This window comes from Thalassophryne amazonica, chromosome 2 (assembly GCF_902500255.1).
Source record: "Thalassophryne amazonica chromosome 2, fThaAma1.1, whole genome shotgun sequence".
In the NCBI taxonomy this organism is placed as follows: Eukaryota; Metazoa; Chordata; class Actinopteri; order Batrachoidiformes; family Batrachoididae; genus Thalassophryne; species Thalassophryne amazonica.
Genome location: NC_047104.1, coordinates 88,914,651 through 88,927,276, shown reverse-complemented (window position 1 = coordinate 88,927,276; position 12,626 = coordinate 88,914,651).

Below are 12,626 nucleotides of genomic sequence, written 5' to 3'. Positions count from 1 at the left end.
TTACTCATAACCATCCCAAGGACGTATCGTATCTTTGGCTGCTTTCAGTGATGCCGGTATTTGGTTAGACTCTTTCTCTCCGATTGTTCTGTCTGAGTTATTTTCATTAGTTACTTCATCCAAACCATCAACATGTTTATTAGACCCCATTCCTACCAGGCTGCTCAAGGAAGCCCTACCATTATTTAATGCTTCGATCTTAAATATGATCAATCTATCTTTGTTAGTTGGCTATGTACCACAGGCTTTTAAGGTGGCAGTAATTAAACCATTACTTAAAAAGCCATCACTTGACCCAGCTATCTTACCTAATTATAGGCCAATCTCCAACCTTCCTTTTCTCTCAAAAATTCTTGAAAGGGTAGTTGTAAAACAGCTAACTGATCGTCTGCAGAGGAATGGTCTATTTGAAGAGTTTCAGTCAGGTTTAGAATTCATCATAGCACAGAAACAGCATTAGTGAAGGTTACAAATGATCTTCTTATGGCCTCGGACAGTGGGACCCATCTCTGTGCTTGGTTCTGTTAGACCTCAGTGCTGCTTTTGATACTGTTGACCATAAAATTTATTACAGAGATTAGAGCATGCCATAGGTATTAAAGGACTGCGCTGCGGTGGTTGAATCATATTTGTCTAATAGATTACAATTTGTTCATGTAAATGGGGAATCTTCTTCACAGACTAAAGTTAATTATGGAGTTCCACAAGGTTCTGTGCTAGGACCAATTTTATTTCACTTTATACATGCTTCCCTTAGGCAGTATTATTAGACGGTATTGCTTAAAATTTTCATTGTTACGCAGATGATACCCAGCTTTATCTATCCATGAAGCCAGAGGACACACACCAATTAGCTAAACTGCAGGGATTGTCTTACAGACATAAAGACATGATGACCTCTAATTTCCTGCTTTTAAACTCAGATAAAACTGAAGTTATTGTACTTGGCCCCACAAATCTTAGAAACATGGTTGTCTAACCAGATCCTTACTCTGGATGGCATTACCATGACCTCTAGTAATACTGTGAGAAATCTTGGAGTCATTTTTGATCAGGATATGTCATTCAAAGTGCATATTAAACAAATATGTAGGACTGCTTTTTTGCATTTACGCAATATCTCTAAAATCAGAAAGGTCTTGTCTCAGAGTGATGCTGAAAAACTAATTCATGCATTTATTTCCTCTAGGCTGGACTATTGTAATTCATTATTATCAGGTTGTCCTAAAAGTTCCCTAAAAAGCCTTCAGTTAATTCAAAATGCTGCAGCTAGAGGATTGGCGGGGACTAGAAGGAGAGAGCATATCTCACCCATATTGGCCTCTCTTCATTGGCTTCCTGTTTAATTCTAGAATAGAATTTAAATCTTCTTCTTACTTATAAGTTTTGAATAATCAGGTCCCATCTTATCTTAGGACCTCGAGTACCATATCACCCCAATAGAGCGCTTCACTCTCAGACTGCAGGCTTACTTGTAGTTCCTAGGGTTTGTAAGAGTAGAATGGGAGGCAGAGCCTTCAGCTTTCAGGCTCCTCTCCTCTGGAACCAGCTCCCAATTCAGATCAGGGAGACAGACACCCTCTCTACTTTTAAGATTAGGCTTAAAACTTTCCTTTTTGCTAAAGCTTATAGTTAGGGCTGGATCAGGTGACCCTGAACCATCCCTTAGTTATGCTGCTATAGACGTAGACTGCTGGGGGGTTCCCATGATGCATTGTTTCTTTCTCTTTTTGCTCTGTATGCACCACTCTGCATTTAATCATTAGTGATCGATCTCTGCTCCCCTCCACAGTATGTCTTTTTCCTGGTTCTCTCCCTCAGCCCCAACCAGTCCCACCAGAAGACTGCCCCTCCCTGAGCCTGGTTCTGCTGGAGGTTTCTTCCTGTTAAAAGGGAGTTTTTCCTTCCCACTGTAGCCAAGTGCTTGCTCACAGGGGGTCGTTTTGACCGTTGGGGTTTTACATAATTATTGTATGGCCTTGCCTTACAATATAAAGCGCCTTGGGGCAACTGTTTGTTGTGATTTGGCACTATATAAAAAAATTGATTGATTGATTGATTGATTGTGTGCCCCTAAATGTGTCATGAAAAAATGCGCCCCGGGTGACTGCCTGCCTCATCCATACCAAAAACTGCTTCTGCCCGTGATCCTTAATTGGACTAAGCAGGTGTAGACCATGGATGGATGGATGTTACATATGTCACAAAAGTCCCAATCAAAATCTTTCAGGCGTAAATAGTCTCATCTTCTAGAAGTGCAGCCACAGAACTGTGGGACTTTGGGGATATTTAACGTGAAACTTCAACTATATGAAAGTGTGAAATATAGATAAATTTAATTTTTCTCTATATTTCCTCTTTAAAAGGAAAAGAAAACCCACTGATAATTTACAATTGGGTTGGTAGATTATGATATCGAGAGCCCATTTGAAAAGTTGTAGGCATGTGTGATCACTTATGTTAAAGTTAAGAGCGTTTTTGTATGGCTGGTCTAAAGCCACGAGCAGGCGGCCATGCTGTCTGCTATAACAGCGATGTGTGATGTCACATGGGAACAGAGGTTCAGCACTCCGCTAGTGTCGCCCTGCAGTATAGAAGGGGCAAAGACATTAGTATCCAACGCGCATGTCGTCCAGCGCACGCATGGTGTCTCACCCACTCCACACGCAGAACTATGTACAGTGGTCCCTCGTTTATCACAGGAGTTACGTTCTATAAATAACCCGCAATAGGCGAAATCCACGAAGTAGTCAGCGTTAGTTTTAAACAATTATTATAGATGTTTTAAGGCTGTAAAACCCCTCACTACACACTTTATACACTTTTCTCAAACAGGCATTAACATTTTCTCACTTTCCTCTCCTGTATAAACACTCTTTTTTTTCTTCTGGGCGAGAGAATTATAAACAGACACATGCAGAACACAATGCGTGTGCTCTCTGTTCGCTCACTGCCTCCGGGGGTGCAGATGCGGGACCCGCAAAGAATCCAAGTCATGGCCACGGAGCTCTGCGGTTGTGGTATACTGAGACCCTGCAGTGGATTTTCCCGCGAGCATAGTCTCTGGACCTGTTGCCAGAGTTGGCGCACTCCGCACAGCAGAGAGGGGGGCGGTGTGAGTGGCCCGCTGCGGTGCTTACCGAGCCTGCAGACTCAGTAAGCGCATGGGAGGCAGTGAGAGCAATCGCGGTAATGCCGACCGGTGCCGCGGCCGGCCGGCCTGCCTGATAAGGACGCAGAACACAATGCGCTGTTAAAAAAAAAAAGCGTGCAAAATTGCACTAAAAAAAAAAAAATCCGCGAAACTGCGAAGGTGAACCGCGTTATAGCGAGGGACCACTGTACCGGTAATATAACGTTTTGTTTTCTTTGTGCATCATGAGATAATGTCATCGTGCAGCCAAGATCGCCTGGTGTCTGTGGTAAATGAGACGTTAATGCGCTGTGATGTTTTCAACTTGAAGCGCAAAGACAGAGAGACGGTGGAAATGGGGAGGGGGGGGGGTAGAAGGCGCAACTGTAGCGCAAAGTGCCAGAGTGACTTTTCTTCATCACGACTAGGATTTAATTGTTTTCAGATGTCGTTTTCTGCAGGACATGTTGATGAATCCACTAAACTAACAGGTATTGTATGAGTGAATTTACGCTGCATGAGGACCGCAGCTTTCAGCCAATTAATGGACAGCATCAATTGACGTATTTTGACTTATGACAAAGCCTGTAAAAATCCATAAATTAGACACATAATTGTTTAAGCCGCAGTGTTCAAAGTGTGTGTAAAAAGTAGCGGCTTATAGTCCAGAAATTAAAATATTTACATCAGCGTGTGTTCACCATGTGTAGCTTTCTGTGCCTATGCTATGTCACAGCATTCTGCAAGCAACCCGGGAGATCTTTTCTGATTGGTTAAAATTGTGTCAATGGCAGCATTTATGAAATCGTCGATGATGGATGAATTCTGACTTTCAGAGGTGGATATTTCAGTTTTCATTTATACGCATCAATTGTTAGTTTATAGCACAGTCTGTCTTCCCAGCCTGTATTTTATCAATGAGTTTTCTTTTCCTTTTATGGGTGATTCTTAGACTACGGGCACTTTTATGTCCCTTGATCATATTTTATGAAAAAAAGAAAAAAAGGGGAAATTTCACACTTTTATAGTTATCTTTACAATGAAAGTGTTTTAAGAAATTTGTCCTAGTAGTCTATGATGACTTTTTCACCTTTTTTCAGCATCATTATATGCAAATATTGCCGTTTTGTGCTTGTCCCACACCCAGACTTATGATCTTCAATGATAAAAATGAATAGTAAGCAGATGTTTTTTCTAATGTTTTAAAATCTCTCTGAATAAAATATCAGTAAAATAATCAAAACATAATTGGGGTATTCAATGTCATACAACTGTTGTGATTTTTTTTAAACGAAATGTAGTTGTCCCACACTATTGCCGTAATTTCCACCACAACAATAATGTCCCTTTAAAAAGTTTGTATGAAAGGTTGTGTGGGTAGTTTCTATGGAGATAAACAGTAACATCAGAGCACATGTATATAGCGCCAAATCACAACAAACAGTTGCCCCAAGGCACTTTATATTGTAAGGCAATGGTGTGGTGGAAATTACATTTACAAGGCCAATAGTGCCCGTAGTTAAAGAATCACCCTTATACGGTGATGCTGATACATGCATATAACAGATATTTTGCATAAACCAAAAATTGTAAAGGAATGTGACACATTTTTAGCACTTGGGCAAAAATATAATGAAACAATACCACATGACAGTTAACTTATTCCACAGCACTGCCGTTTGTTCAGAAAATGTGTTACATAAGCTGTGCTAAGTTGTGGTTTGTATCCTGAATGGGCAGTCGCTGTGTTGATTTATTTTGTGGTTTCTTTTGACACAGTGCTGACATATAGTCATTTATATCCTGTGACAAAAACCTATAATCATGGTCTGTTTCTCCCTCTCCAAGTGTATGATCTCACTGATGTGAAGTTATGTATTTTTAGTTTTCTAGAGTTTTTAAAGACAGGACGGATCAGTCACAGTTATCAAAGACAATGCTGACCAATCACAGATATTTTGAAACATTCAGAGAGCTCATGACATAGTTGTCATGAAAATGTCATGTAATTTCAGTCTCTGTCTGCTTTTTATGTCAGTGCAACAACAATAACGAAAAAAAGCCTGGATGGCCTTTCTATATCAATAACAGTGCAAACCAAAATGTACGTGTGGCCTAAGCAAAAATATGGAACCCTATTGTTTCTATTTCCATTCTCTTGCCTTGTCATCCGTTTAGGTTTACCTGCTCACAACAGAGGCCCGTCCCCTGGGGTACGGCCACAGCAGAGCGAGACTAATACACAAGTGATAGCAGAGCTCATTAGTCATGACAGAAGAAAGTGGCGCGCCTAATTTAGCTGCTTTTGTGCCTTTGATGTTATTGATGATGCAGAGAGAGAGAGAGAGAGAGAAAACTCTACATGGGAATGATCAGGCCACTTTGAGGAGATACCAAGTTATCAACATGGGAATAAATCCACATGTTGAGGTGGAAGACTAAGGAGTCCTGTCTTGACAAAGCGCATAGCACAAGTGGTACTGCCATATTGCCATTTACGCTGTACAAAATCTGAGCACAAAAAAGGGCACAGTGTGCAAAGCCACCTAATTAGACATCATCATGTTTGGGGCACATCATTAAATAAACCAATCAGATAGACATTTGATATTCTCTCTCATGCTGGATTCCCAAACTAGGTTTGCATTGTCATGTTTTTGTCAAGTTTTTGGTCCATCCTACACGTTCGTTGCAGTAGGTGTGTGGAATGGGTGGATAAGTGAGAGAGAGAGGATTTATGAGAGGCAGTGAATGCATCAGGGAGTGTATGCAGAGAAGAATGATCACAGAATTTAAAAAAAAGAGACATGATTTTTTTTTTTTGGAGTAAAAGAAAGAGTCCACCTGGGATTATAAGCAGAAAAAAAAAGTATAATTGTTTATCAAATAAAAAAGCAGTGGTGCCCCAGCTATTCCTTTTTTTTTTTTTTTTGCCATTTTTTGTGTACTCTGTTCTTAATATTCATTACAACAGGACATGACAATGTGATTACTGATAATCTGATTGGCCATTCAGTTGTGTTTCATTTCGGACATCTGTTAAATAGATCTGATATCTATTTGTTGCCCAGTGGTATGTTGTGCTGCAACTGGGGTGCATTTGAAATGTAATGCTGAGTAAGTAGTGGAAAACATAGCAGTGACTTGAGTTTTGTTAATCAGCTCTATACATGTACCACAGATGCAACAGAATACAGCTGGAAATGTGTGGAAATGTGGTGTAAGTCGCAAGAGTTCCAGCATGTGGCATTGCTATCCACTGGATGAACTTGAAAGTGAGAGGATTTCTGCCAACAAAATATACCTGTCTACACAAAGCACATGAGCAGAAGCAGCAGGCAACCCCCCCCCCCCCCACCACCAAAAAAAAAAAAAAAAACAAAAAAAAAAAAAAACACACAGAGAACACAAAAACGCCTGTCAAGTACCAAAAATTGTTGCAGGCCATGCCACATGTAGTAACTGCCATTAGACTTGGCATAATACTTAAAATTTGGTGCAGCCACTGTGAGGTGAAGTGTGATGTGTAAAAATTCTCATTGTGGGAGGTCTTCTCTGACCAATGATGGTCCACACACTATGCACATAGGCACAGCTGGTTCAGCTGGCCTTTAGTAGACTTGACGTACAAATACTTGAATGAATGGAAGAATAAAGACTGCAGGAGATTCACATGTAGATTCCTGTAGCACTGCTAATGGTAAGATAAAAACTGTTCACTCTGACTAAGATCAAATTTGCTGCCAAATTTGCTTGTGCCATGCAGTTAGGTTGTGCTCTCTGGGCTATACTCTGATGCAGACATGGAGCGAGTGAGATTTCATTTTCTGTAAGGTTTGGAGTATGAGATGTGAATACAAATTTTTGAATGAAAGCAATGGTCGTTACACATCTTACCTAGCCATGTTCATTTTATAACCATCTTCCTGTGAAAACTCCACCCCTCCCCTTTAGTTTAGTTTTTGTGTGCTGTCCACCAGCAAACCTAGGATGTATTTCACCTTGTAAATACCAAAAACACTTTGGACTTGAGACCTGTTGCTTCTGGTCAGTCTTGCAAACTGCTTTCTGTGCCCTCATGACAGCAATGCAGCAGACCACACCCCATATTTATCCCATGAGTGCATAGATGAGCCTAAATGCACTTGTAAGTAAGTAAAGTAAGTCCCTTCGGCTGCTCCCTTGTTTGCACTTGGGGTCGCCACAGCAAATCCAAGGTGGATCTGCATGTTGAATTGGCACAAGTTTTACGCCGGATGCCCTTCCTGACGCAACTCCACATTACATGGAGAATGTGGCAGGGGTGGGATTTGAACCCGGAACCTTCTGAACTGAAACCAAGCAATGGTAATGTTAAAAAACAAAAAACAACAAAAAAAAAAACACTATCAGTCCTGAGTATGAAAAACAAGAAATGTGTTAGTTGTGTAGTCCCAGTGAATGCTGTGCTTTGCGCCAAATGGAAGATACGGTCCTATAATGTAATACACAACACTAAACATACTACAGTTCCGGAATTATTTTTTTTTTTAAGTAATTTGTATATCGTATATTATTGAACAAAACAAAGCAAAAGAGTATCCCGTTGAGTGTCTGTTCTGGTATCAGAATCACATGTAGGTGAGCTGAGTGGAGAGGGCAGAGGTCACAGAGTTGTTTTCTGCATGACTGTTGATTGTGTGAGGGGGGTTATTCAGTACCAGACAGGACTTGATAAGGCCATCTAATCAGTCTGTTTGCATTCCAGACCTTTTGTAAGCCTCCTTTAGCCACAGCATGTTACTGTATTCATTTGATAGCTGATTGCTGCTGCAAACTTACTGCCAACACTTCCACTGAGGCTCACACCACTTTTAAATTTGACATTTGTGTCTGTTTTTTAACCTTTCAGACTTTGATCTCTGCTTTTACAATAAAAAAAAAAAAAAGACTAACCCTTTTACAATTCTACTAACATGGAAAGTGGTTACTGCTAAGGGGCAATGCAATTTCATCAACAGTTTAGTGAGAACAACAAAGCTGGAATATCAATTTTCACCCTGCTAACAGAATGTGAGCACAGCTATGTCACAATTACCTTAATCCATTAGTCAGAAAGAGGGCGAGGCTGAGAAGGGTGGATGGAGGACAGAAGAGACAAAACAAGGTCAGGAGCAGAGCAGCTGTTTGGTGTGATGTGGATTTTGGATGGTCTCTCTGACACTGCTGTCAAGTATTTGCTAGCTTAGAGCTACAAGGCTTTGTGGCTCCTCTATGGTTTGATGGCTAAGGACAGTGAAATGTGCAGCAGAATCAAACGTGTCTCCTGAGTGTGTCTACAGCACACCGTCCCATCACTTATATTTAACGACCTTTCAAATGCAAGTCTGTAATTGCCAATTACATAACGTGGTTGCTAATTAATACAGCGGGCCCTGAAACAGTCGCCACGTAGCACGTTGGCTAATCAAATGAGATTGGTCAGTATTGCACAAAGGTTATCAGAGTGGTTTGCATATTAGATATAATTACATTCACATGGACACAATATATTGGTTTACTGTCATGTGTAAGGTTAATGCGTACAGCAGTTTAATAATATATTAACTTTTGGACGTTGCTGCTTTCTGTTGCTGAGCTCGAGTTGCCCTTTTTTGGTCATTTCCTTTGGACATCATAAGTGGTTTTAATATAAGGAAATTGATGTACAAATTAATTTTAGACAACATTGACATTGGAACACAGTGTCACTGATACAGAAAGGTGCTCTGTGATTACAATATGCAAATCCAAGTACTTCTTCAATAGGTTTGGTAAATTATGCAGGTAAAGCTAAACCTGTAGTCTGTTTGAGGTGTTTTTTGTTAATAATTTTAAGGCATAAAAATAATTTTCTTCTGTAGCATTGTCACTTTCTTCCAGCAGGTAGCATGATGACACAAGCAGTTCAAGGGCACCTGTGCCCCATTCTCCATGTGTTTTGTTGGGTTGAGTCAAGAATTGCATCGAGTGTAAAACTTGTGCCAAATCAACATGCTGATTCATACCAGATCAGCTGGGGTGACTACCAGCAAAAAGAAATGATATGCAGTTTTCCAGTAAAGGATTTACAATCCTGTATCATCAGTATACTCCAAATTTGCTTTTAATTTAGAATTTCCAAGCATATAGGTATCAATTGCAACAAGATAGCATGCCATTTGAGTCAAAGGGCACTGTTACACTTCTTATGCTTGTGTTAGCTTCATGTAGCTCAAAAAACAACAACAAAAAAACATCAAACCTTGAAATGTGACTGAAAGTACCAAAAATTGACAAATATTAAACAGAAAGACAGTATCTATCAGGCTGGATGGTCAGGAATTGCTGGACACAAATGCACGGCTCAAACAAACAGCTCTGGTTTTCAGAAGGCTTTACTGTAGTGGATTGCAAAGGTTGGTACAAGAGTAGGCAGTCAAAGAAAAGCAGCAGTACAAAAATCATCAGGCAAAAGGCATGGTCAAAGCAACAGGTTGGAGGTCAGGAACACACAAAGAAGCAGGCAGGCCTATGGAGCACAGGTACAGAGCTGGAATGAAGGTAGAAGGCACGGCAAACTTGCGAGGAACTAACACACCCAGTGAGCTTATATAACCCCAGGTGATAATCAGCAAATCAGAAACAGGTGTGCATGGAAAGCACCAGAACAAGGGCGTGGCCAGAGAGAGGGAAACACCCATCACCAAGAGAAAGACAAGAGAAGCAGAGACAGACAGACCCAAGCAGAAAAACCCCAGAAAGAGAATAAACCAACGAAAACCAATGAAATACAGCTTCAGCCCCTGCTGCAGAATGGCATAGAAGTAATCACAAACCTTTCTTGGGGGATTTGAATTTGGGTCGGTGATTTTAACTGCAGTGTGGCCTAATATTTTTGCAATGTCCCAGTGTCTACTCCATACAGATTTACCATAAAGTGCCATACTGTTTGGATTTCTTTGTAATTGAGTCCAAGACATATTCAGTGGCAACTTTACCATCAGAGAGCCTCGTCCACAACTACCACAAAAGACTCCAAGATGTCATTGATGTTAAAGGGGGCAAAACACGGTATTAAGAACAGAGTTATGTAAACTTTTGTTCAGGGTCAATTGGGTAGTTTTTGTTGTCATTATGATTTAAAAGGAGTAAACAGTTATTTGATAATAAATGGCTTCACCCAACCACCCACCATGAGCCACTCACCATGAGTGATAAAAAGTTTTGTGTTATCATTCATATTCTCTGAAAATGGCCAAAAAAAAAAAAAAAAAAATCTGCCAGCCTGTGTAAACTTTTGAGCACAACTGCATATATCAGTGTTCAAAGCCAACTTCAGCCATTTATATGTAGTACTCTTATGAACATGCCTAAACAATTACACGAGTAAATGTGTTAAAATGCTCTCTAGAGTGTTTTCATGAAGTAACACGGCAATATTCATGAAGTTAACGGTATTGAATAATTAAAATTGCAGCTATAACTGAATGTGAGAATTTTATACATTAAGGAACTATGCTAACTGTAATACCCCCATCACACAGGCCGAATGCCATCAGAGTGACACATCTGGCCACAATCGGGAAGTATTGAGGTGCGGTCTGAACACCTATGGACGGCTGTCTCAGAGCAGTCTACATATTTGGTCCCATTCGCTCAGCTATCCCGAGTGTGGTGCACATGTTCAAAACTCTTGGCACCATCAAGATGGGAGGCACATCTAATCTATGTCCAGTTTTTGCATCATCTGATCGCAGTCCACATATTCTGACGGCATCAAAACAGCATCTGAAATGAAGAGGCCGCAGTTGATTGAGCTCTGAGATCGATAGTGAAACTGTATCCCAGGCCGTGACAACATTATTAAACATGAAACTCACCTCCAGCATGGACCCAGGACAGCACAGAGCGCACAGGATCCAAACCACAGACTGTGGTGAGAAGTCTTTCACAGGCTGCTGTGTGCTGCAAATAACCACGGCAAAAATTAAATCCCATGTCATAATCCAACTGACATCACGATGTACAGAGTTGCATTGTGCTCCTGAAGTGAGCAAAAAAGGAAAAAAGAAATTAAAGTTCGCTGGAAAGGCTGCATCTGATGCACGGTGTGACTGCTGCAAACTTTCAGCAAAGGTGTCCAGTGGCACGTGCGCCCCGCTTACACACTTAGTGGCTCATGCATTCATTATGAACACAAACACACACACACACACAAGGCTGAGTCATCATTTCAGCCCAGCACGTGTGTGGGGCGCATGTGCACCCGCACACATGCGCTACAGCGCTCCCTCCTACTCCAGTCCCGTGTGCGTCATCCAGAGGTTTGGACATTGGGCGGTCTTCAGCACCTTTTATGGCAGTTTGTGTCATCTAACTGTTGTCTACATACACTTTGGAAGTGATCGTGCAGGTGTGGACGAGGTAATCTGGCTGCATTCTGACACTGCTGCAAGACAGGTGTCGTATTTGGAGGAAACCAGGCACCATCCCTACAGTGAAGCATGGTGGTGGCAGCATCATGCTGTGTGGATGTTTTTCAGTGGCAGGAACTGAGAGACTAGTCAAGATTGAGAGAAAGATGAATGCAGGAATGTACAGAGACATCCTGGATGAAAACCTGCTCCAGAGTGCTCTTGACGTCAGACTAGGGCAATGGTTCGTCTTTCAGTAGGACAATGACCCTAAGCACACAGCCACATATCAAAGGAGTGGCTTCAGGATAACTCTGTGAATGTCCTTGATGGCCCAGCCCAGAACCCTGAACTGAATCTGATTCAACATCTCTGGAGAGATCTGAAAATGTCTGAGCAACAACACTCACCATCCAACGTGATGGAGCTTGAGAGGTGCTGCAAAGAGGAGTGGGCAAAACGGACCAAAGATAGATGCATCATGTTTATGGCATCATATTCAAGAAGACTTGAGGCTGTAATTGCTGCCAGAGGTGCATCAGTAATGGGTATGAATACTTATGTACATGCAATTTTTTTTTTTTTTTTTTATGTGCAAACATAAAAAAACAACTTTATGTTGTCATGATGAGGTCTTATGAGTATAATTTTGAATTTTTTTTTTTTTCTTCAGTTGGCTTCAACTTTAGCCGGAACCACATCAGGTAGTAGCTTTGGAAAAAAGTAATTAAAGTGGATTTTTTTTTTTTAAGCAACTCACAACAAACTCACAAGCTAACTGCTATGTTGGGCAGGTGAAAATATGCCTACAGTCAAAGACATGCAAGTAACATAACACCACCTAACATTACAACTAACCACAGATATTTGAGTCACCTCCATTGTCCTCATGTGTTCTTGAACTTATTTACCTTATCTTTTATTTATTTTACACTTTTTCTTCACTCTGGCTTAAAAAAAAAAAAAACAGAATTTTAGAATGTCTTACTGTGTTCAGAGTCAAATATTGTCTATACTGGCTTTGGACTCAGTGGAGATATGTAGGAGCAGTGACTGTGTGTTTATGGCAGACCTCAGCA